This window comes from Dermacentor variabilis, chromosome 6, assembly GCF_050947875.1.
Source record: "Dermacentor variabilis isolate Ectoservices chromosome 6, ASM5094787v1, whole genome shotgun sequence".
Classification (NCBI taxonomy): Eukaryota; Metazoa; Arthropoda; class Arachnida; order Ixodida; family Ixodidae; genus Dermacentor; species Dermacentor variabilis.
The window spans coordinates 82,866,978-82,882,534 of NC_134573.1; the positions used below are offsets into that span (position 1 = coordinate 82,866,978).

The following is a 15,557-nucleotide window of genomic DNA, read 5'->3' on the forward strand; positions in this document are numbered from 1 at the left end:
AATATAGAAACAGCTTCATTACACGCTTACAATGCATAAAATTGCCGATTTCTAGAGCCCGAAATCTTTACACAAAACAAGCAAGACAGCGAACGTTCTTCAGAAAGAAGCGCAAATTCTAACAAAAAAACAAACTATAGGCTCTTTCTTTCGAAATGTTTGCTTCCGCTGTTTTGCAAAACATTCGTGGCAAGAATCACAGGAAATTGGATGGACTGTCGAGGCAATTGAATGGAAAGTAAAAACACAGCTTCCTTGCACGCTTGCACTTGCAGAAAATGATGCCGGAATCGGCGATGAAAATAAGCTTCAAGAGCATTAACGTGTAAGCCCACAGCATTGCTACGAGCCAGAAGCATATAAATTATGCAAATGCACGGTCTGTGCACATTTCCCATGCTAGATACTGGTGGCGTAGCCGGACATCAGCGCCGTATTTCCCTCCGGTGCTGTGAGCAAAAAAAAAAAAACTACGCAACATAATGAAAAGGAATTGTTGCGCCCCATGGACAGACATTGACACGAGCAGGAAGGAAAGAAACACCGCTCTTCCTGTGTCCCTATAGCTCTGTGCCCTCCATTGTTTTCGCGCTGAATAATAGGCATGCGTTACTCCTCATCGCAATATGGATGAGCGACAAGCTTACAACGCCATCCGAGTCTACACAAGAGCCGGCCATAGCCACCTCCGACAATTAGCTTTTTCTAACATGTGACATCAGGCGAAGCGCAACATCGGCTCTGTAGTCTCGCTAATGTCAATGATGGCCACGAACGACTTACGGCTCTCGTCGGGCTGCAGCTTCCTTCTCCCGGTCGTGTCGCCAGTCTTCGGCGCCCTGATGTCGCGTCCTACGGCATCGCTGCTTGCTTCTGTCTTGCCTCGGCCTTGCCTGAACATAAAATTGAGCAAGGCGCCTAATATTCATTTTATTTATCTATGTGATACAATACTGCAAACAATAGTCCAAGCAGGAGACGGTACAAAGAAGGAAAACATGCATGTTAACAAATCACAAAGTATTAACGCAATAGCGTTGAGGGCCCCGTGTCACTGAAAATCCGGCGTCGATATCCCGCGTCCAGCGTCGACATCTTTACGCAAAAATTCATTCCGATGAAGGCACATTCTATCCGGCACTGAAGTTGTCCGTGTAAAACTGAAGTAGCTCATACCTTGTCTTCCGTTCTTTACAAAGTTATTCCTGGGAATTTTGAGAATGGTGGCCCACAAACAAATGTCATGAAACAAAACATCGACAGTGCATGCCGTTTATGTTGCCAGACTGAAATATCACGAGTACGAAACAATAACAGAAGATTGGCGCACGCAAGAGGCCGCGTTTATACCAGGAAGCCCACCTTTCGAGAACAGATTTCGCCGTCAGCGTTTCCCGGTAAACATTATATAGTTACATAAGCTGCAGTTGTCTGGAAGAGTGAGATTAAGTCGGCGACATTTGAATTCTATCGCGCTCTACTCTTAAAGGCGAAGCTTAAGCGTCCTCCAAATTTTTACGTACGAAGGGTGAAGTTGATCGTAATCAATTACACTCTGCAATCGTACGTTAGAATAACGAATATTTTCGTAATATTTATATTAGTTCTTGCGAATACAGGCTTGACCGGATGACTCCGTGACGTCAGGCTTTACCAGTGTGTTTCTCCAAGTAGCCGTAAGGTTTTATTCCCAGTTTACCAAATTAAAGAGAAGCTAAGAAATTCACACATGCTGTTTTTCTCTTTGAAAAAAGTGGTTCAAGTTCGGCCAATTGTAACGTCGCCCAAGGTGAGTCAAGACGCCTGAAATGTTTGTAAATGTAGCGGGCGGCTAATCTTTCAATTTTTTTTTTATATTTACCGTTTGCTTGAGTAGAAGGGTCCCAAACAACAGTGTCGTATTCCTGAGAGGGTTTGATAAAGGTTTTGTATGCCATCAATCTTAGGGAGGGGCAAATTTCGTCCAACTTATGTGTCAAAAGGCCCAATGTTTTTTGGGGCTGTAGAGGATATGTTTAAACGGGTAGACAACTTAATGCCAGTCCTAAATATTTACGTCCTCAATCTCTTCAAGGGGCTTGTTCTTTTTTTTTGTTTTTTTTTACACGGTAGGCATAGGGAAGTCTGCAGCGTTTATTAGTGATGCATGTGTGCGCAGTTTTCTGAAGGTTAACTACCATTTCCCATTTAGCACACCATTCTGCCAATTTCCTTAACGCGTAATTTAAGGTGATTTCCACAGGGAAAGAATTCACGTGGGTAAATACGATGCATTCATCTGCGAATAACTTCAAAGATACAGACGGCTCCGCGACGTCCACAGTGTCAATATAAATATTTTAAAAAAAGCTGTCCCAAAAGAGGTCCCTGCGGAACGCCTGAGCGTACATTTAAAAATCGCGAAGAAGATCCGTAAATGAAAAGGTACTGATTACGGTTAGATGGATATACTTCAACCAAGTTAATAATATTCGAGGGCAAAACAATTTCTTTCATTTTTAAGGTTAACTTTGAATGCACAACCCTATCAGATGCCTTTCAGGAATCTAGCAGTATGACAAATCTGGCAATTAACAAAAATAACAAATATTTTAAAAAATGTTACATTGACGAATGTCATATATCCCCTTAAAAGTCGCATATCACGATGGCATCTTGATAAACTTTTCCTTGCGCGGCGCTGCAGACTTCAGTGAGAGGGAACAGGGGTTGTAAGGTGGTCCTTTGTGCTTATTGTGGTCAGCCCGCGTGATCACGGACTATTAAGCGACAATTAATTCTACAGACAGACACGCTTCCGCATATTCAAACGAATGCTTGTTATTCATCTTCAATTGTGATTATTACTACAGGCCTTGTAATTGAAATCGCTGCTTAACATTGTTCTAGTCAAATGAGGAAGTATCGGACACGTTGCAATAAATATTTCTATTTGCTTATGTTTATTGTTGACAAGTGTGATAAGTGGAATAATACCTCTCGGATGATTGCAATTCCCTTCTTCATATACATTATAAATTGTGAGGTGTGAAGCACCAGCTGCACTTGCCACTGTAGAATTGCTAAGTAAGCACATCCCGTGCAGTGGGTGTTGCCAGAGAAATAAAGATTGCAGTGGTACTAACTTTGTGTCAAACCATGTATTGTGCGCATTTCTGCCACTCTGTGTGTGTGTGCGCGTGCGCGTGCGCGTGCGATGTGTGCGTGTGCGTGTGCGTGGGTCTGCGTGTGTGTGGTGTGTGCGTGTGCGTGGTGTGTGCGTGTGCGTGGTGTGTGCGTGTTGTGTGGTGTGTGCGTGTAGTGTGGCGTGTGCGTGTTGTGTGGCGTGTGCGTGTGCGCGCGTGTGCGTGTGCGCGCGTGTGCGTGTGTGCGTGTGCGTGTTAGGCGAAAGAACAGGACCTTCGTGGCGCAACCCATGGCCCGGTTTGAAAGAGGACGCTCGTAGCATCTACCAATTCATCCAATGCGGCAGCGGCGGCGGCGGCCGTGCCGGGTATAGAAAAAAAGACCAGAAAGCTCGCCTTCACGCATCCGTGGAAGTGGACGCTGCATTGCATTAGCCTCTCCGCAATGCCTGAGTGTCTCCTATGCGGGTATTCAATAAACACAAACTCGTGTTTCGGCATTTCATGCATTCACACAAAGCTTCGCTGTACATAGATTCCAACTCGTTGGATCTGCTACATTTTTCTTATATACCTTGCTTGCAAACGTAATGCACTGGGTGATACGATAAACAAATGATGGAACGCACCGACGGTTCGACCAAGTAACTTTTTTATGGCCACCCATGACGTAACGTCCAAGTTACGATAAACCAAGAGTGAATGTAGATTACTCAACGAAATTGTACGCTTGCCGAGAGTTCAGTTTCTTGTCTGGATACAGGAGCTAATTTATGTGAGAAAGTCGCCACGGCTCACGGTAATCCCGAACTTTGACAAACTAGGGCCTTGCTGCTAGCACCCCTGTTATGCAATACGCAGTGACATCAGTGCTCGCTCATGCACCGCAACATCGAGGAAATCTACGCGCCAGTCAGTTCCTATAGGCGCTCACGACAAACGTACCATTCTCAGCGGGCTGTTAACTCCCTTGGGCCCTGGAGTCTTCGGTATTCTACTTTAGACTTTGGGTGGCGTCGCTGCTCTGTTAGGGCTAGGCGGCCACTTTCCACGACAAGGTTCTCTGGAAGCCTATCACTCTAAAACAGTAAAAAGATCACTTTTAGGAAACTGAAGGAAACCAACCTGAACAAAAAATTGTTTGTAGAACGTTCAATTCAAGCACAAAACACCCGCCATGGTACCCTGGTGGCTATGGCGTTGCGACGCTGGGCCCGGGATCGCGGTTTAAATCTCGGCAGCATTTCCATGGGAGCAAAATGCAAAAAAAATACACTTCTGCAATGTGCATTCGATGCATGTTAATGAATATTACGTTTTCATCATAATCCGCAGTGCACCACTACGGTGTGTTTCTGTTTCCGTTTTTCTAAGATAAAACGCGAAGCAACTATCCGAAGCACTTTGTCATAATGACAGCACCATGCTCTCCGGAACAACATTAAAGCCTCCCAAATCTTTCTGAGCTCTAAATCTAGATAAGTAGCGGCTGATATGTACTATAGTCCAGCATCAACATAATGCCGCAAGAATGTTTTGGAAAGGTGCAGCAATAGCTAAGTTACAGGCGTTTGATGCATGAGTGCGCAACGACCGCTCTTTCTCGCTCTCCTTCGCTAACCTTCCAACTCGCGCTCGCTCCACCTTTCTCACATACTCTCGCCAACTCTACGCATGCTCAGCGAAAGCCACGGGCCGCGTCAGCACACCAGGAGACGGCTCCCAACGGCCCTCCCCGTGCAGCTGGCTGGATGGAAGCTTCATAGAAGCTTCAGTGGCGCAACAATGGGCGAGCTACCTTCCATTCTCGGAACACACAGCCGGCTCCAGCCACGTTGGCTCTATGGTACTGGCGCTGTCCTTTCATGACGACCGACCAATCGACAATCTTTATTATTGATGATGTCATCTCGAGCTCCCTCTTAACATCGCGAAGCGCGGAGGTGTCACCGTAAAGATCAGGGGAAAAGCACGGCATTTATTTTTTCAATCGATGGCGTTCAGGCGATTGGAGCTGATGCATTCGCCAGACATTTGGGGCTCTCTGTTCTCTACGCGATGCGCGTAATTGTTAGAAATCTGAAAAAAAAGTGGCGGTAACGCTCGAAAGGCAATGCATCGATTGCGATAGCAAATTATTCTGCTGCTATACAAAGCAAGCGTAGCAGTTTCATCGGCCGTATAGATTTGTGAACATTCGCTTGCCGACTAATTTAGGGAACTTGGTGTCATTCACGCACATGCAAACATGAATGCATCTCACTCGATGACAGTGGACACTCGCTCTCAAGACGCTGGAGTGAGGAAGCACAGCAGCAGCAGCGAGCGAATCGATTTTCATGCGGTCTTTCGCTTCAACGCGAACTAAGCGGCTAGAACACAGCGCACAAGTAGCTATCAGCACTCGTTGCACTCTTCAGCATCGCAGATCGCTTTCCAGATCGCTTTTAAAATAGCCTTCAACCCGATGCACCCACTACGGCGTGCCTCGTAATCTGATCTTTGTTTTGCCATGTCAAATCCTAGAATTTATTTTGGTTGAAACTTGAAGCAACCTTTTTTTATCCTCTTTGTACGGACTCGAGGTACATCCATACACAGCCATCCTCTTAGGAACAAACGTCTTTATTAAACGAGAAGAATGAAGGTTAACCGAGGGGCCCGATTTTTATTAGTCATCTCGTAAGAAGCCTACAAACACTGACACCAATGACAACATAGGGGAAATTGCTTCTGCTTAATAAATAAAATAAAGAAAGGATAAATTAATGGAAACGAAAGTGGATGAAAAAAACCACTTGCCACAGGTGGGGAACGGTCCCTCAACCTTCGCATTTCGCGTGCGATGCTCTGCTATTGGGCTACCGCGGCGCCATTTCCACATCCACTTTCTTTGGTATTTACGTTTCCTAGTAGAACCCTGAGAGTGTTAGCCAGCGCCACCACTCAGACCTTGGCGGCGGATGTGGAACATCCTTTCTGCCGCAGACGTCACGAGAACGTGATCTTTTTGGGTGAAGGCAACTGGTCAATAAATCCACACATGCTACCTGAAGGAATCAATGTCGTTTTTGTGGTGCACAGAGCGCTGCCCTCGCCTTGTACACTATGTCGTCTCTGATCTTCTGTAATATATGTGAAGACGATATACCACTATCTGTAGAGCCTGCCTAGCAAGCAAAATCAAACGCACATGTACCCAACCTGTTCTAGAACCTTTTAGCTACCGCGTCTGGCTGCCTTCTGCGTATTGCCTCCAGCCTTTGTGTTAACAGACATTATGGTTGGTCAATGTCTTTCTCCCTATTTTTTTCTCCCTTTCTTGAGGGTGAGACATGTGGATCGGATGGAGACCTGACGACGGGAATTTAGAAATTTTTCATTGATTAATTTATTTGTGGTAGTTCTGAAGTTCCTCTGCGCCAGATAATGCCGCGAGCACCTTTACGAGCTCAGCGTTGCTTTAATGCGTCTTACGAATTCTTTTTGGCAATGAACTAAAATAAAGAACTAAAATAAAGTTAGGTAGTATCGGTTAACAATAGAGCCTGGCTGCGGCTCAAAGGTCTCGAACCACATAAGATGGTTTAAACCTCTGTCGAGCTCCAAAGCCGAGCAGTGGCAGACATGCATATCGGATATCTGCAATACGAGCATAGTTAATGCCAGAGTAGTTTACACAGCGCTGAGTTAAAACGCGCTAAGGACGACATAATCCAACACCCTCTAAAAGAAACAAGTGGATTCTGCAACGTCTCCGGAATCATTGCGTCAGCCAACTCCAAAATATGTAGGACCACAGTGCGCATGCGCACGCCACCACGGCAGTGGCGTTTCTTACCGGTATTCTCACTCGATTGACGCCCTATGTAGATGACCAGGCGATCTATTTCTATTGCATTTTAATGCGTTAGCATTCTTAGGGTACTTCACGCACTTTACGGGGTATGTATGAATCTATCTATCTATCTATCTATCTAGATATCTATCTATCTATCTATCTATCTATCTATCTATCTATCTATCTATCTATCTATCTATGTGTATGCACGCATGCATGCATGTATGTATGTATGTATGTATGTATGTATGTATGTATGTATGTATGTATGTATGTATGTATGTATGCATGCATGCATGCATGCATGCATGTATGTATGCATGTATCTATGCATGCATGTATGCATGTATGTATGTATGTATGTATGTATGTATGTATGTATGTATGTATGTATGTATCTATGTATGTTATGTATGTAAGTTTTTAAAAAAATTATGGGGTTTTACGTGTCAAAACCACTTTCTGATTATGAGGCACGCCGCAGTGGAGGACTCCGGAAATTTCGACCACCTGGGGTTCCTTAAAGTACACCTAAATCACCTCGTGCTCAGCAGCATAACACACCATAGCCACTGAACAACAACGGCGGGTTATGTATGTATGTATGTATGTATTTATGTGTGTATGTGTGTGTATGTATGTGTATGTATGTGTATCTATGTGTATGTGTATGTATGTGTATGTATGTGTATGTGTGTGTATGAGTATATGTGTATATGTGTATGTGTGTGTATGTGTATATGTGTATATGTGTATATGTGTGTGTATGTATGTGTATATGTGTGTGTGTGTGTATGTGTGTGTGTGTGTGTGTGTGTGTGTGTGTGTGTGTGTGTGTGTGTGTGTGTGTGTATATGTGTATATGTGTCTGTGCGTGTGTGCGTGTGCGTGTGTGCGTGTGTGCGTGTGCATGTGCGTGTGCGCGTGTGCGTGTGCGTGTGCGTGTGTGTGTGTGTGTGTGTGTGTGTGTGTAGGCACGCCTGCTTGTATCTATGTAAATACCTCGAAAGGAATCTAAGGAAATACTTGCGCAGCCCAAGCCCAACCGTAAAGTAGGTAAGGCTTGTTTGTGCTGCGATTAAGAAGGCAGTTGAATCTACTGTTGTTCGCTCTGCGAGCCACAACAAACGCTCCTTTTCCTGCTCCGTAGGCGTAGTTCATCGAATCACTCTCCCTTCCGGAAAAGCTTACACTGGGCAGACTGGCTACTGCATCAATGATCGCCTGCGACAGCGTAAGAATGCCTCAAAAGGAAGGCCGACCTATCACGTAGGTAACCTTTCTTCGCAAAAACTGTCATCATCATCAAACACACAGACAGAAGGGCTAATGAACTTGCTGAATCCTTACATATAGAAAGGATGCGCGATCTTTCTGTATCTGAGGCATCTGAAACGCACTTGCCGAGTAGCTATTTCCACGTGTTTTATAATTTCCGGCGCAAGCAAGTAGGCGGTTTATTCCTGTTTTTTCAAGCGTTTTGTTTAATAAATTCCCGTTGTCAGCGCCTGTCCTGTGCCCTACCTCTGCGTCTTCCGTTGTTTTCGTGCTGAGTAGTAAGTATGCGTTACACATCATCGCAGTATGGATGACCGAAAAGGTTGCAACGTCTTTCTAGTCTACACAACAGCCGGCCGTACCCAGCTCTCACACTTAGCTTTTTGCTAACATGTGACATCAGGCGAAGCGCAGGATCGGCTGCTAAGTCTCGCTAATGTCAATGATGGCCACGAACGACTTACGGCCATCTGCGGGCTGCATCTTCCTGCTCCCCGCCGTTCTGCTCCCAGTCTTCGGTAACCTGATGTCGCGTCCTACGGCATCGCTGCTTGCTTCTGCCGCGCCTCGGCCTTGCCTGAAGGTAAAATTGAGCAAGGCCTCTAATATTCATTTTATTTATCCATATGGTACAATACTGCGGAAAACAGTCCAAGCAGGAAACCGTACAAAAAAAACATGCATATCAACCAATCACAAAGTATTAAGGCGATAGCGCTGGGGCGTCTACGACACGTCTTTACGTTGACCATCTCTTCACGAAAATTCATTCCGAACCAAGAGTATCACTAAAGTTGCTCATACGTTCTTTACAAAGTTATTCCTCGCAATTTTTAGAATGGCAGCCAGACTGGGCAGTCGTGAAACAGATGTGAAACAAAACACCGACCGCGCAAGCTCTATATGTCAATATCCAAGGAGTGAAACAATAGCAGAAGATCGGCGGACGCAAGAGGCCGCGTTTAAACCAGAAAGCTCGCCTTCGTGCGTAGATTTCGCCGCTAGCGCTTCCCGTCAAATACGGTTACATAGGCTGCAGTTGCCTGGAAACGCGAGATGCAGTCAGGGGCATCTTTGAATGCTATCGCGTTCCACTCTTAAAACGAAGCTTAAGCGTCCTCCAAATTCTTACGGAGCTAGGGTGAAGTTGATGGTAATAAATTATACTGTAAAAATAGCCCGTCTGTAATTTCAAGATTATAGACGGGATAGTTCTTGCGTTACATAAGTCAGTTCTTGCGAATACAGGCTTGATGGCATGACTGTGACGTGAGGCTCGACCAGTGTGTTTCCGCAAGTAGTAGTAAGGTGTTATTCCCAGTTTACTAAAATAAAGAGAAGCTAAAGAGATTCAAACGTACTGTTTTCTCCTTTAAACAAGTGGAGGAAGTTCGGTCAATTATAACGTTGCCGAAGTGAGTCAAGACGTTTGAAACGTTTGTAATCGTAACGGACGGATAATCTTTGATCTTTGATTTTTTTTTCAGCATTTGCCTGAATAAACGGGTCCCAAACAGCACTGCCATATTCCAGAGAGGGTCTGATAAAAGTTTTGTATATCGTCAGTCTTAGGGAGGGGGACGATTTGCCCAACTTATGTTTCAAAAGCCCCGGTGTTTTTTTTTTCCCCGGGCTGTAGACCATATGTTATTGATATGGGTCGATCAGATAAGACCAGAAACTAATAGACAGTTTGACAATAACGTTTGCAACCAAACGTAAACGCATTACATACATAAAGAAACAGCATTGTCATCATTGCGCATGCTCCGAACGTTATTGGGTTTCTGTTGTTTATGTGCGCCATCATAACGCACGTTATTCGGCAATTTTTACGTTCGCAATGTTTACGTAAGCTAAGAAATAGCGTTATCGAACATGGCAGCACCCACGGCTCCCGCTTCAGCGTCAGTTCTCATGGCTACGCTCTCGCTGTCGTTGACCGCCAGTAACTATTGAAATAAGCTTTCACTTCCTCTAAACTCACTTGAAACGTTAGTTATGGGTGCATAGCGTGGTCAATTTCTGAGATCGTTCGGCGATTCCGGCGTCCGTATGCCTAAACGAGACGGGTCCGCATAGCAACAACAGGCTGGTTCGTAATGGATTGGCTTGACTTGGATACGTTCGGCACGACGCACCAGACGGCGGCATGTATTTGGCGCCTTCCTTTCGTTTGCGTTTTCGCACGTTAAACTAAATGTCTTGGAGGGACACGCACCGCAACGGCCCGGAAAGTTGCTTGTGTTTAAACGTACATAAGGCAAAAAATGCTATTATAGAACTGTCTAATGTGAGTTCTAAAAATTTGCGTTCCTGAATCTCTTCAAGGGGCTTGTTTTCTTACATGGTAGGGAAAGGGAAGCTTCTTGCGTTTATTAGTGATGCACGTGTGCGTAGTTTTGTGAAAGTCAATTACCATTTCAGCACACCATTCTGCCAATTTATTTTAAAGAGTTATTCAGGCTGATTTAGTCAGACACAATGGACGTGTGTAAATACGATGCAGTCATCTGCGACTAGCTTTAAAGATACAGACGACTCTGCCCCGTCCACAAAGTCATTAATATAATTGTTAAACAGGAGCGGCCCCAAAACAGACCTCTGCTGAAGGCCTGAGCCTACATCTAAAAACCGCGTCATGATTCGTCAAGGCAAACGTACTGATTAGGGTTGGATAGATATGCTTTAACCCAGTTAAAAATGTGCGAGGGCAAACTAATCTTTCATTTTTAATAATAACTTCGAATGCACAACCCCATCAAGTGCCTTGGAGGTTCAGTAGTACGAAGAAAAATTTTTACAATGACGAATGTTATTTATCCCTTTAAAAGACACGTATCACGGTGGCCTCTTGATAAACGTAACAAGGTTGCATAATTTCGGGGCGCTGCAGACAATTGTGCAATAGAATAAGGGTTCTAAGGTGGTCCTTTGTGCATATTTTGGTCAGTCCACGTAATTACGGACTATAAAGTATCAATTAATTGTTCAGGCATACAAGTTTCCGCATCTTCGTAACAAGAACATGATCACCTGTTCTAGGTATACGCACAAGTTTATTGACTGCCTGGCCTTACGAGAAAAAAAGCTATCCTTTCGCAAATGTTAAAGAAACCCGGTAGATCGGACATCCTCGTATAAAGCCGATTAGTGACTTCGGCAATGTCGTCGTGTGTAGAGCTATACACAAGAGTTTGGACTGAAATTGAGTAACATGGGAAAATATCCCTCAATTTACCCGAAGCATAACGACCGCGGTATTTGTGTGCGTGTGTGCGTGTGTGTGTGTGTGTGTGTGTGTGCACACACACACACACACACACAGTGTAAACTATGCACACCACGAGTGAAGCGCTTAACAGCCAGTGAATGCGTACAACAAAGCATGTACCAAGAACACGGGTAAAACACAACATGCGTTAAGCTACACGTGTGTACAGAAAACGCTTGCGTAAAATATTCGCACGATAAATTTATAACCTATGAGCCATTTGATCTTGATTAAAAAATACTCGTGCATTTCAGTAACCTGCATATTCATCCGAAAGCAAAAGTGATTACTGCTTTGCCTCGTATACTGAGTCCCGCTGTCCCGTCTTGCACTTTTGAGGCATCAGCAAGATGGAGCACCAGCCACAGCAGCAGGCGAGCGGGAAACTGGCTGGATGCGATTTTTCGTGCGCAGTAAGAGTGGAAGGCACGGGCTTGCGAATTGGCCGGCTAGGTCACCTGACCTCTATCCACCCGATTTCTTTCTTCGGGGTTATGTGAAATATTTGGTTGACATGATTGAGACGACGAAGTCAGATGAGCTCAAGGCAAAGATAACGGATGTTTGCCGTAGAATTCCAGCGTCGGTCATCAATAAAGCCAATGAAAATGTGATGAGGCGGATTCAGTATTGCGTAGCTGCAGACGGACACCTGTTCGAACACGTCCTCTAGGCAGCAGCTGGTGTTCGACGGCGCTTACAAATTCAGATCAGGGCAGACTGAAATCTGATAGTATTTTTTTTTTCGTAGACATCACGATAGCCGATTCGGCTCATTTAGAAGTTGTACATTTATGCTATCTTCGGCTGGTCGTTTCTGAGCACTCTGGAGCGCTCTCGCGAGCGGCGTTGTCTTCGGCTGGTTGAAACAGGGTGCGCGCCCTGCGTTCGGCTGGTTCTTCTCGATTGCTCTCCTCTACCTTGGAGCGCTGTGAGGCGCTCCGAGCCCTGTCGTCGGAGCAGTCATCGAGATTGAAACGTCATCGCAGCGCCGCGTCACTGCTGTTGGCGACGGCCCACCGTAACCTTGGCAACCTAGGCCACAGCATGCTTGCGTCTCGACGAACGTTCGTCCCGCCGGCACGTCCGCCGGTTTTTCCGGCAGCGCCGGGAGCTTTGGATAGGGGAAAAATCGGACGTTGGCAGTAGTCACGTGGTTTCGCATCAGCAATTTCCTCCTCCGAGAGCGAGTCGCACGTTCGGCTTGCGCGCTTGTCCCCTACCTTTGCGCTTACAACTTCGGGGCATACAGGCGACCAGTCGAAGATACCATTACTTTCTTGAACACATCGGCTTTGCCTTTTCGCTACACATGAGTCGCTCCAAGGTCTGTGCATTTGCTTTTATTTTTTGCCACGAGCTTGTTTTTGCAGCAGGTACGCACTCTTATGAAAAATAGAACAGTCAGTTTAATTTGGCTTTGGTCTGAAGCAAGTTTCTGGCACAAAATATAGCTACGCGCGCATTCTTTCGTTGCGGTGAGAGCAGAGCCAGGATTTTGAAACATTCTCTTCGCGTTTTGTGCGTAGTCAGAGCGGCGCTTCAGCCGCGTTATCAAGGGGCTCTCGTTATTAATGTGACAAGTCGGCCTTGACAGACGGATAATAAGCGTGACGTAGACAGGAAGGAATAGCTGCGAAGCCGCGAAACCTGCAGCCGGTGTTCCTTCGGTGCCATTATCAATGGGGATGCGCTGTCTCTTCGGGCTTGCGACAGGCAATGCAGTTGCTTTCAATGAGCTTATTTGAGAGCGCTGCTTTATGATACGGGTGGGAGCGCGGTCACGTGGTACTTTTCATATTTCGTGACGTTTGCCAGTCGGAAAGAATTCCGCGCAATTAGTACTTCGCTGAAAACGCAGATTTAGATGTCATCTGGAGGGGCCTCGGGGTGCCTACAAATGCCTCATTTACACTTTGATAACCAGGACAGTACTTATCGAGTTAGATAATTACGATTATCTGAATAAATTGCTGTAACGAAAGAATTACTGGCGGTTACTCCACTGTACTGGAAACAATATGCACTAAGTTTTCTTCGAGTAACGCAATGGCTCTTTTTTTAAAACTTGGTGCATGATAGTTGGAACACCCCGTGTACTTCACTTCAACGACAATCATGCGCAGCACCGCTTTACTCGGACCCACAGAAAAAAAAACAATGAGACGGAGAGCCTGCAGTTTCTCCGGAAAGGCAAAGCAGTACTAGTGATAGCGAAGTGTATGACAATTACACGAAGGAAAATTACACCATCGAGAGACGCCAGATTCTTGGTGGTGCGAGAGGACTCGGGCTGTGTCCTACTATGAGGTCTTGTAAATGAGTTCGAAAATGAATTCCAGTTTAACTCTTAACATAATAAAAATTGAAAGAAAACCCTTAAAAAGTACTAATGGCAGTGCCGTGCGAGCGCGGCTCCTACACGTACGGAGTACGGCTTTCCACCAAACATTATTACCCAAAATGACATGCGTTGACACAACTCTGGCTCCCTTAAGGGAGCCCATACAGTAACAATGCAGTCGTGGATCCGGACGCATCAGGGCGTTAGGGAATGATAGTGCCCATGAAGGAGGAAGGCCCACGGCGGTAAAGAAGGAATAACGGGGGGAATAGTGTGCTACTGGTGCAGTTGTAAGCGTAGGTCGGTAGTATCTAATCGGACTTGGTACGGTCGGCACAGACGTACATGGCGATCGTGTCACCAAGTCAACGATTAAATGGCTCAGTCATTCCCTTGGTATGGGGATACGTTGGTAGTTGATACGTTGGTATGGGTACGTTGGTAGTGAGCTGGGCAATGCTGCATTCAAGTGGAAGGGCTTTCTTCGTATTCGGAGTTAAAGCAACGTCCGCGATAGCTCAGCAGCTCATGAGGCGCACCGTGCCAAAGAATGAAGTTATGAAGGATGAACAAGGCTACGACACATGATGTGGCAGACAGAGGCGCTGAATGTTTTGTCATATATCGAGTGAGGTAGTCCACAACAAGTATAACCCAGCGGTTGCCACTGGACTGTTCGGAAGGGGTCCGTGCGAATACCGATGCGGTCGAAAGGCCGGGAGGGACAGGGCAGGGGTTGAAGTGGCCCAGTGGTCGCTAAGGAGAACTCTTGCGGCGTTGTCACTCCAAACACGAGAGGCCGTACTGCCGGACGAAGCAGTACATTCGCGCTAGTAGTACCGGAACCGCAGGTGTGCGTAGGTCTTTAATAATCCATCATGGACACATTGTGCGTCCGCACGACAGGAGGCACAGATGTCTAAACGTAAAGGCGGGAAATTACCAGCAACCATTCAAGGCCATCATATATAAGTAATTGCGGCGGTACAGAAGCCCATCGCAGAGGGAAAAGTGGTGTGCAGTGCGTCATAGCATGCGGTTGGTGGTACGTGGCAACGGCTCAGACAGGAACTCTGGGAGGGAGGCTATCCAAAGACCCTGGCGTTGCTCGAATCGCATGTCGGCATATGTGAGAAACGAAGAATCGTAGCTGTGCACAGACGCTGCTCCAGACTAATGGGAAAATGGAGAAGCGGGAAAGGGCATCTGCATCTGCTCGTTTACGGCCCGAGCTGTAGAGGACACGAATATCATGGTCTTTGAGACGTATTGCCCAACAAGCCCGGCGAGCAGATGGATCTTTGAGGGAAGACAGCTGGCGCAAGGCATGGTGACCAGTCACAATGTCGAATGGTCGGTCATGCACATGAGGCCGAAATTTTGGGATCGCCCAAACAGCGGCTAGACATTCTTTCATCGTAACTGTAACTTAATAGTTTTCTTCCGAATTGGTGAGGGTGCAGCTGGCCTAAGAGTCAACGTGCTCTTCGAACCCAGATTTGTATTTGGCAAGAATAGCATGGAGGCCATCACTCGCGTCCGCGTGGATTTCAGTATAGGAGCGTCCCAGTCAAAATGGTGCAGAACAGCAGGGGATGTAAGGGGATGGCGTAAAGTGGCAAATGCGTCGTCATGAACGGGAGACCAAGCCGAAACTTGTTGGTTGTCGGTGACAATCTGTGTCAAAATGCCGAT

At 46.0% G+C, this 15,557-nt stretch overlaps 1 protein-coding gene across 1 annotated transcript in view; it reads right to left on the reverse strand.

Moving 5' to 3' along the window:
* Positions 1 to 8,816, reverse strand: part of LOC142584899 (uncharacterized) — a 123,305-nt gene extending 114,489 nt beyond the window's left edge. Inside the window, exons 1-2 of the mRNA XM_075695231.1 lie at positions 8,709 to 8,816; positions 784 to 893 (exon numbers count right to left, since the gene is read on the reverse strand). The gene's annotated coding sequence lies outside the window, so the exon portion shown is untranslated. The remainder of the gene's footprint in view (positions 1 to 783; positions 894 to 8,708) is intronic.
* Positions 8,817 to 15,557: the final 6,741 nt, after the last annotated feature.